The 8,623-nt window shown below is 48.7% G+C and overlaps 1 protein-coding gene across 1 annotated transcript in view; it reads left to right on the plus strand.

Moving 5' to 3' along the window:
* LOC103894303 overlaps nt 1-8,623 on the plus strand; it is a 14,005-nt gene that overhangs the window by 3,214 nt on the left and 2,168 nt on the right.

Genomic DNA, 8,623 nt, shown 5'->3' on the forward strand with positions numbered 1-8,623 from the left:
CAAACTTCATGCCGTTGTTTTCAGACTAGCTGGTCATCTCTGGCTTGCACTGGAAGAGGCCAGCCTGGGCTCTCTGAAAACACGGCCAATGTCTCTCTTTCCTGTCTTCCACTCACCCTTTTTCTCTCTTTTGTTTGCTGTCTTGGGCTCCCCTCAAAGCCTGCTGTGAGGACCCCAGAAACCAGCCTGGAGTGACCTGCTAGCCTGTCTCCCTTTGCCGGGCAGGTCGACAGATGCCCTGTGGGAACTCTGCCCCAGGAAAAGGGGAACAGATTCTTGGCTGCTCCTGCTCCTCCCTGCACTGGGGGCCTCCACTTGGAGTGACCTCATTTCCCTCTTTAGGCTCATTAAAAAATTGCTGCAATCCTGCCTGTGTCCCTTTGGTGGTCTTTCCATCTGCACACTGACTGCCGAGGGAGAAAGCCATTGCTTTGGAGGGGAAGTAGGTGGGGGCACAGGAGGTCCCTTCATCACTCCTAGAGGCACTGGAGGGTGGGACACACTGCAGCGAGTCCTCTTTCAGGCACTGCCTCTTGAAGCTGTGGAAGACACCCCTAGTTACTCCACAGCCAATGGCCATCAGTCCTTGCCTTGCTGTGACTCTGCTCAGAAATACCCCCTTGGCCCTGGAGCACGTCATGTGAACAGGAATCCTGACAACTGCTGTCCTCCAGAGAGGAACTGTGGGCCTGTGGGAGGCCCCAGGGAGATCAGCAGTCCCACAGGCTCTTGGAGAAGAGTGCTCCTCTTGCTTTGGGTGGGGCTGTGCTGGGCAGGGAGGCTCAGAGGAAGATGTTGCCAAAGGATGGCTGGAATTGGGAATGGGTAAATAGCCTTGGGGATGGCCCACAGTCCCTACTCCAGCTGCCCCTCCCCTCCATCAGCTGATCTAGGGGCCATGGTCAGCACACCTGTGCATGGTCAGCAGAGACAGCTTCCCCCTGCAGCCCTATCACCTGTCAGCACAGCATCTGGCATGGCCCACCCGTTGCCAACATGCGTAAGTCTGAGGTGTTCACAAGTTAGTATTGGTACCAGCTACAGCAGGCCACACACTGGAGTCCCCTGTTGCTGTGAACCCAACACCCCCTTGGGTGAGGCAGGCTGCATGACAGAGACCCCGCACACCACCAGCACCACAGGACCAGGGTGGAGGACAGAGTGATTCCTACACAGGGTGAGGATGGGGGGCATCTCTTCCACCAGGTTCTGTGGGAGGCAGTGCTGAGTCAGCTGGCAACACAGGGAAAATGAGCATCAGGACCAAGCCCACCTACACCCAATGCAACCATGGGTCCCAGCTCTGGCTTGGCCCCTGGCCCAGGGCCTCTATGAGAGCTCAGGCCTAGGGCAGGCCTGCCCCAGCTCTGCCATATCTGTGCCTGTGTCTGGCCTGGGCTACTGTTGTCCTCCTGGCCTGGCCCGGATCCTAGACAGTCCGTGGCAGTTGCTGGATGGAGACTTCACCTGGGTTTCTCTTGAGTCCAGCCTTGGCCTGAGTCCCAGCACCAGCTCTGACCCTGGGACTGAGACTTTCTACACATAACAAATCTGTTGCCTAGACTACAGAAATAATCAATACATGCTTCTGGGGTAGAATTATCCCCTGTCTAAGATACAAGTCTGAGAAGGACCAGCTCTCTTGTTTTTTTCAGCAGAGCCTTACACCAGGGAGACAGTTCTAGGTGCTTACCTGAGCAAGTGGCTCCCTAGGGCCCATGCTTCCCCGAGACCAGTGAGTGTGGTGGTGAATACGCATCCTCATAACCAGCCTGGAGAGCACTGGCTAGCACTTTTCTTGGCAGATCAAAATGCAGTTTTTTGACTCGTGGTTACCCTCCAAACAGTGCTCTCTTTCCTGAAAGCCTCATGGCCTTTTTAAATCACAATGCTACGGATATTGCTTTCCAGTGGAAGCAACTGCAGCATTCCTGCTCCATGGCCTGTGGATACCACGGTGTCTTTTTCCTATATCACCATAACAAGGGATTACCTTTTCAACAGATTTTAAAACTGTATTCTAACAATCTAGTACAAAATGATCAGATGCTGATGTGTTTTGTAAAATATGAAGACGGAGCTTTCGCCATGACCATAGCTACTTATAATATGTTTCAAAAGACCCAGACCAGCACGTCTTGTAGCAATTTTCATAAATGTATTCTGTAAATAAAACTTACAATCCAACTGTAAGACTGTGAAGGTACTCTTTAAGCTCAGCCCACCCCAACCCAGCCTGCACCACCCCACCCCAACGTGTTTTTTAAATGGACACTACAGACAGCAAAGTTTAAAGATTGTATGAATATAAGCCCCCCATGGCAGGAGGAGTTGGACTAGATGACCTTTTAAATTTTCCTTCCAGCCTAAACCATCCTATGATTCCATGGTTCTATGAATATTTTCATTTCAACAGTAAACTTTACAGGGTGCACCACTGGGGTTTAGGGATATTCATCTTCCTAAGTGGTGTGTGTGAAGCTTCTTGGCCCTCCTCAGTCACTTTTACATGTTCCTAGAGACCCCGGTTTTTGTATGACCCATGACAGAAGATGAGACATTTATCACAGGTTTTCATAAAAACATTCCAGGCTCTAGGTGTTCTCAGGCTGGATGGGCCACAAGTCTGAAGGACACATTGGACTAAATCAAGCAGGCTGGACCCCTTAATGCCACCTCCTTTGTATACAAAACTTTCCTGGTTTTCCCAAGAAGAAATATGCTTGTGGTGCCCTCGTTTACCTAGGAGCACTTGCGCATTCTTCCAATACCGTGGATGCACATTATCAGGCCCTGCCTGAACAACAGGGCTGGAGTCCTCAGGAGTCTCCAGGGGCTTTTCCACCTCTCTCTTGTTTTCTTCTGGAAAAACAGGAGTTATTTTCCCCCATTCCTGATTGCTCTGCTTCTCATGAGACAAGTACTTTTAAAGAGCAGCTGTATACATTTTAGCTTTCTTGTAGGCCATCAAACCTGGTTTCTGGAGAATGTCTCTCATTTCAGCATCCAAAGAGTAGACTGTATCAGCCCTCATGTCTTCCCTGGGTAATGGCAGCACCCGTAGCTGCTCCAGCTGATTTACAGGCACCAGATAAATTTTTTCCACATAGTCCATCACTGCTTTACCAAAAGCCCCATGATGAGCGAAAGAGGAAAACTTAGAGGAGGACTAATAAACCTTCTGGCTTACTTCACCAGTAGCTTCTTTCCTTTGAAGGACACATTTTTACTACTCAGGATTTTAATGGATTTGCATCCCTTTTTCAGCACGTGTACATAGTGGGGTGTTAATGCAATGTTCCCCTTCAAGGTATTCAGGGCAATTTCAGAAATGGCCTTTATCAGATCATCAGAAGGAGCACAGAGTATTGCTTTCCTCTTCCGGTGGCAGGAGCGGAACAACAGCTCCAGGAAGGACAGGTTAGACTTCGAACAGCAAGACATCATGTTTCCAAGTCTGCATGGGCAGCAACACATGCTGTCAGACCAGTTTCTCTCTATTTGTTGCCTAATGCAAATCTTTTTTCTTTTTTTTTTTTTCCCAATATGTAAATGGCAGAAAGCTCTGGTGGGAAAAGACCGCTTATTAGTCTAAAAGCCTCGGGGGTAGTAGCGTTTAGATGGAAAACCAGGTACCCATATGGTGCCTTCATAGCATCTTCAAACACCTCTAAAAAGAACCAGGCCTTGCCAGGATACATCTGTCTGGCTCGGGACACAATCTGGAGCTTAGAGTTGGGGTTCTTAAATAGCACCATATAGTTTGTGTTGAGAGTGATGGTGCAGCTCTTTTTACCCTAGCAAAAAACATTCTGGACAATGTCCAGGATGCTAAGATTCCTGTGATAACATACTTCATAAAAGCTTTCTCAATTTCTCTCACAAGCAGAGTTTCTCAAATCATCAATCACAACCATATTTACTTTCTTAGGGGAAAAAAAATGGTTATCACTAAGACTCCCAGGCAAGTCCTCCACGAATTTGATAAAACGGTATTTCCAGAGCACTTCCTGATACAGCAGTTGCCGGCAACACTAACACCACAGAATATTCCCAGCCATAACAGACAGCAAGTGGTCGGCATTCTTCAGCTGGCAAATGGTTGTAAGTGAGCTGGCTGAGCAGCGTCAGAGTAGGTGAAAGGGAGACAGACAGGATTTTCTCTGAGACGCAGCAACTTGAAGAGCCCCAGACCCCAAATGCAGTGGAGAAGCAGGCAGTGTCTACCCCTAGTATTAAGGTAAGTGCGAACTCTGAAGAAGTTGAAGGATGGAAGCTGGTGACTTCTGGAAGCAGCAGAAGGCTTCTGTCCCACCTGAGGGCTTACAACTACAAAATAGGTTCACTGCCCTCAAAGTTAAAGAGGACCCAGATGTGCCTTGAAGCAAAGGATCTGGTCCACCTGGGATGTTGTGGAGGAACTGGCGAAGCTCATTCAGCCCTCTGACTACTACCTCCTGCTTTTCATAGAATCATAGAATCATTAAGGTTGGAAAAGACCTCTAAGATCATCGAGTCCAACCGTCAATTCACTGCCCTCAAAGTTAAAGAGGACCCAGATGTGCCTTGAAGCAAAGGATCTGGTCCACCTGACCCTAAACCATGCACAACCACCAGGAAGAAGTGGCCAGTGATCATAACGAGTGCCGCCCTGCTGTGGGGGACAGAGGCACTGATCTGCCAGCCTGGCCTATCATCTACAGAGGTTGCTGCCTGCTGGGCACCCAGATCCGGGATGTTGTGGAGGAACTGGCGAAGCTCATTCAGCCCTCTGACTACTACCTCCTGCTTTTCATAGAATCATAGAATCATTAAGGTTGGAAAAGACCTCTAAGATCATCGAGTCCAACCGTAGCCAATGAGCATGACGTCACATGGTATGGAATATCCCTTTGGCCAGTTTGGGTCAGCTGTCCTGGCTGTGCCCCCTCCCAGCTTCTTGTGCACCTCCAGCCTTCTCAGTCCGTAGAGCATGGGAAGCTGAAAAGTCCTTGACTAGTGTAAGCACTGCTCAGCAACAACTAAAACATCGCTGTGTTATCAACATTATTCTTATCCTAAATCCAAAACACAGCACTGTACCAGCTACTAGGAAGAAAATTAACTCTATCCCAGCCAAAACCAGGACACTGTTGGGCACAAATGATACTGCTAGGGGAAACGTGAACAGAATCAGAAGTGATTACAGAGCTCTGCAGGCAGTAGTCAAGGGCATGGGGGCCCAGGTGGTGTTCTCCTCAGTCCTGCTGGTGAAGGGAAAGGGTGTGAGGAGGAGGGCACTGATAATACAGGTCAATAATTGGCTGTGGAACTGGAGTTGGTGACAGGGTTTTAGGTCCTATGACCATGGGACCCTGTTTGCAGAGCAGCATCTGCTCAGGAGAGGTGGGATCCACCTCACCAAGTGGGGCAAAGTTACCTTTGCCAGTAGTAAGATGGCTGACGTGGTAAGGAGGGCTTTAAACTAGGAATGACGGGGGAGGGAGAGAGTGAACTGCAGCCCTCTGAGGGAGTGATGGACACAGTTGATGAGCAAAGGGCCTGGAGTGATGTGCCAGGAAGGGATCACAAGATCAGGAAAACAGGGCTTAAGCGGGCTCACCTCCAGCAGCTGCATGTAAGCAAAGAAATGTCTACAAGGCAGCATTGTGGTGAAATCCCCAAAACCCCTTCTAGGACGTCAACATGCTGGGCTCCCTCTGTCAAGTGTCTGTACACTAATGTACGCAGTATGGAGCATATACATGAGTTAGACATCTGTGTGCAGTTGCAGGGCTACAATCTTGTTGGGATCATGGAGATGGGGTGGGATGGCTCCCATGACTGGCATGTTGCAATGGAGGGATACAGGCTCTTTTGGAAGGACAGGCTGGGAAGAGGAGTAGGACTTGCCCTTTCTGTGAGAGAGCAGTTGGAGTGCATGGAGCTCTGCCTGGGGATAGAAGATGAGCCAACTGAGAGCTTATAGGTAAGGGTTAAAGAGAAGATGGGTAAGGGTGACATTGTAGTGAGTGTCTGCTATAGGCTGCCTGACCAGGAAGAACAAGTGGATGAGGGCCTCTACAGACAGACAGGAGCAGGCTCACATTCACAGGCACTGGTCCTTATGGCAGACTTCTGCCACCTTAACATCTGCTGGAGGGACAACACAGCAGGACATAAACAAGCCAGGAGGTTCCTGGAGTGCATTGACAACTTCATCGCCCAAGTCATAGATGAGCCAACAAGGAGAGGTGCTCTGCTGGAGCTCATACACACCCTGGGAAAGTGATAGAGCAGCTAATCCTGGAAACAATTTCCAAGCACATGAAAGGACAAGAGGTGACTGGGTGTAGTCAGCATGGATTCACCATGGGGAAGTCATGCTTGACCATGCTGATATCCAGCTACAATGAAATGACTGGCTTGGTAAACAAGAAAGGACTGGTGGATATAGTTTACCTTGATTTCAGTACGGCTTTCTACAATGTCTTCCATAGGATCCTTATAGAGAAGCTGTTGATGTACAGGCTGGATGAGCAGACAGTGAGGCGGATTGAAAACTGATTGTCAGTGGGTGATGATCAGTGGAATAAAGACTAGTTGGGGGCCAGTAACTAGTGGTTTCTGCAGGGATCAATACTTGTTCCAATCCTGTTCAACATCTTAATTAATGATCTAGATGACAGGGCAAAGTGTACCCGCAGCAAGTTCACAGTTGACACTAAACTCAGAAGAGTGGCTGGTACACCAGAGGATCATGCTGCCATCCAGAGGGATCTCAACAGGCTGGAAAAATGGGCTAACAAGAACCTCCTGCAGTTCAACAAGGGGAAAGGCAAAGTCCTGCACCGGGGGAGAAACAATCCCATGCACCAGTATGTGCTGGGGACTGCCCAGCTGTAAAGCAGCTTTGCAGAAAAAGACCTGAGTTGTCATGCTGGACACCAAGTCGACAATGAGCCAGCAATGTGCCCTTGCCTCAAAGAAAGCCAACAGTGTCTGGGCTGCACTGGGAGTAATGTTGCCAGAAGGCCAAGGAAGGTGATCGTTCCCCTCTACTCAGCACTGGTGAGGTCACTCCTGGAGTACTGGATCCAGTTCTAGACTCCCCAGTACAAGGGAGATATAGAAGTACTGGAGACAATCCAATGAAGGGGCACAAAGAGGATGTATGAACTGGAGCACCTCTTCTATGAGGAAAGGCTGAGAGAGCTGGGACTGTTCAGCACAGAGAAGAGAGTGCTCAGGGTGGATCTTATCAATGTATCTAAATACCTGAAAGGAGGGTGCAAAGAAGACAGAGCCAGGCTCTTCTCAGAGGTGCCCAGTGACAGGACCACAGGCAATAGGCACAGGCTGAAACACAGGAGGCTCTGTCTGAAACATGAGGGAACACTTTTTTACTGATGAGGGTAACCGAGCACTGGCATGTGTTGCCCAGAGAGGTTGTGGATTCTCCCTCCTTGGAGATACTCAAAAGCCATCTGGACATGGTCCTGGGGAACCTGTGCTTCAGATGGCCGTGCTTCAGAAGGGTGGTTGGACAAGGTGATCTTCAGAGGTCCCTTCCAAACTCAACCATTCTGTGATTCTCCAAAAGACTTTTTATGAAATAACATTTCCCATAGTTTCTAAACCCTTCCAGGATAGCAGAAGAGGGATGCTTTCAGTGCATGCCCATGATCAAAAGCCATAGAGGAGACTTTTAAATTTTTAGTTAGTACTCTTTTGTTGTAGACCACCTTCTGCGTCTTCCAAAGGAGCCTTGGTTTCTACTACCTACTTCTGCTTGTTCCTGGTGATAGAATGTTGCTCTGTCACAATCTTTTTAGGGTCATCACTGTCTGGATTTACACCATAATCCAACACGAGATCCCTCAGTGCCTCAAAATTGATTTTTCCTCTGTTTGTTACATTTAGAGTGATGCCTTCAACCTTTAAGAACACTTCCCTTCAGACTGCAAGTCGCTGTAGGATTTTGGGCCTGATGACACAAACTCCGTAACATGCTCATCTGGAGGACATTTGCCCATCAACTTACCTAAGTAGTCGCCAAGCAGGGAGGTCCCAGTCCCCTGGATGACTCTCAGATATCATAGAATCTGTGTCAAGATAAAGGCAATGGTCTTGCAGGGAACCTAAGAGATTGTAAAGCTTTAGGTGTGCATATGCTGTTGTGAAGCAAGTTATAGAGATGTCAGCATTGTACTCCAGGGTCATGCGCCCTTTGGCATACTTCCATGTGACAGTGGCTACATCCTCAACAATAAAGTCACAATAGGACATATCGTAAGCTGGAGAAAAAAGGTAACCATACAACTGGGCAAAAGCCCAGCTAGAATGCAATCTGGCCGCTGTCGTTAAAGACAACAAAAAAAGCTTTTACAAATATATTAATGACAAGAAGAGAGCCAAGGAGAATCTCCATCCTTTACTGGATGCAGGGGGGAACATTGTCACCGAGGATGAGGAAAAGGCTGAGGTACTCAATGCCTTCTTTGCCTCAGTCTTTAACAGGCAGACCAGTTATCCTCAGGGTACTTGGCCCCCTGAGCTGGAAGACAGGGATGGCGAGCAGGATGAACCCCCCATAATCCAAGACGAAGCAGTTAACGACCTGCTACGCCACCTGGATGCTCAC

Source organism: Aptenodytes forsteri, unplaced genomic scaffold (assembly GCF_000699145.1).
Source record: "Aptenodytes forsteri isolate BGI_AS27 unplaced genomic scaffold, ASM69914v1 Scaffold527, whole genome shotgun sequence".
NCBI classification, from domain to species: Eukaryota; Metazoa; Chordata; class Aves; order Sphenisciformes; family Spheniscidae; genus Aptenodytes; species Aptenodytes forsteri.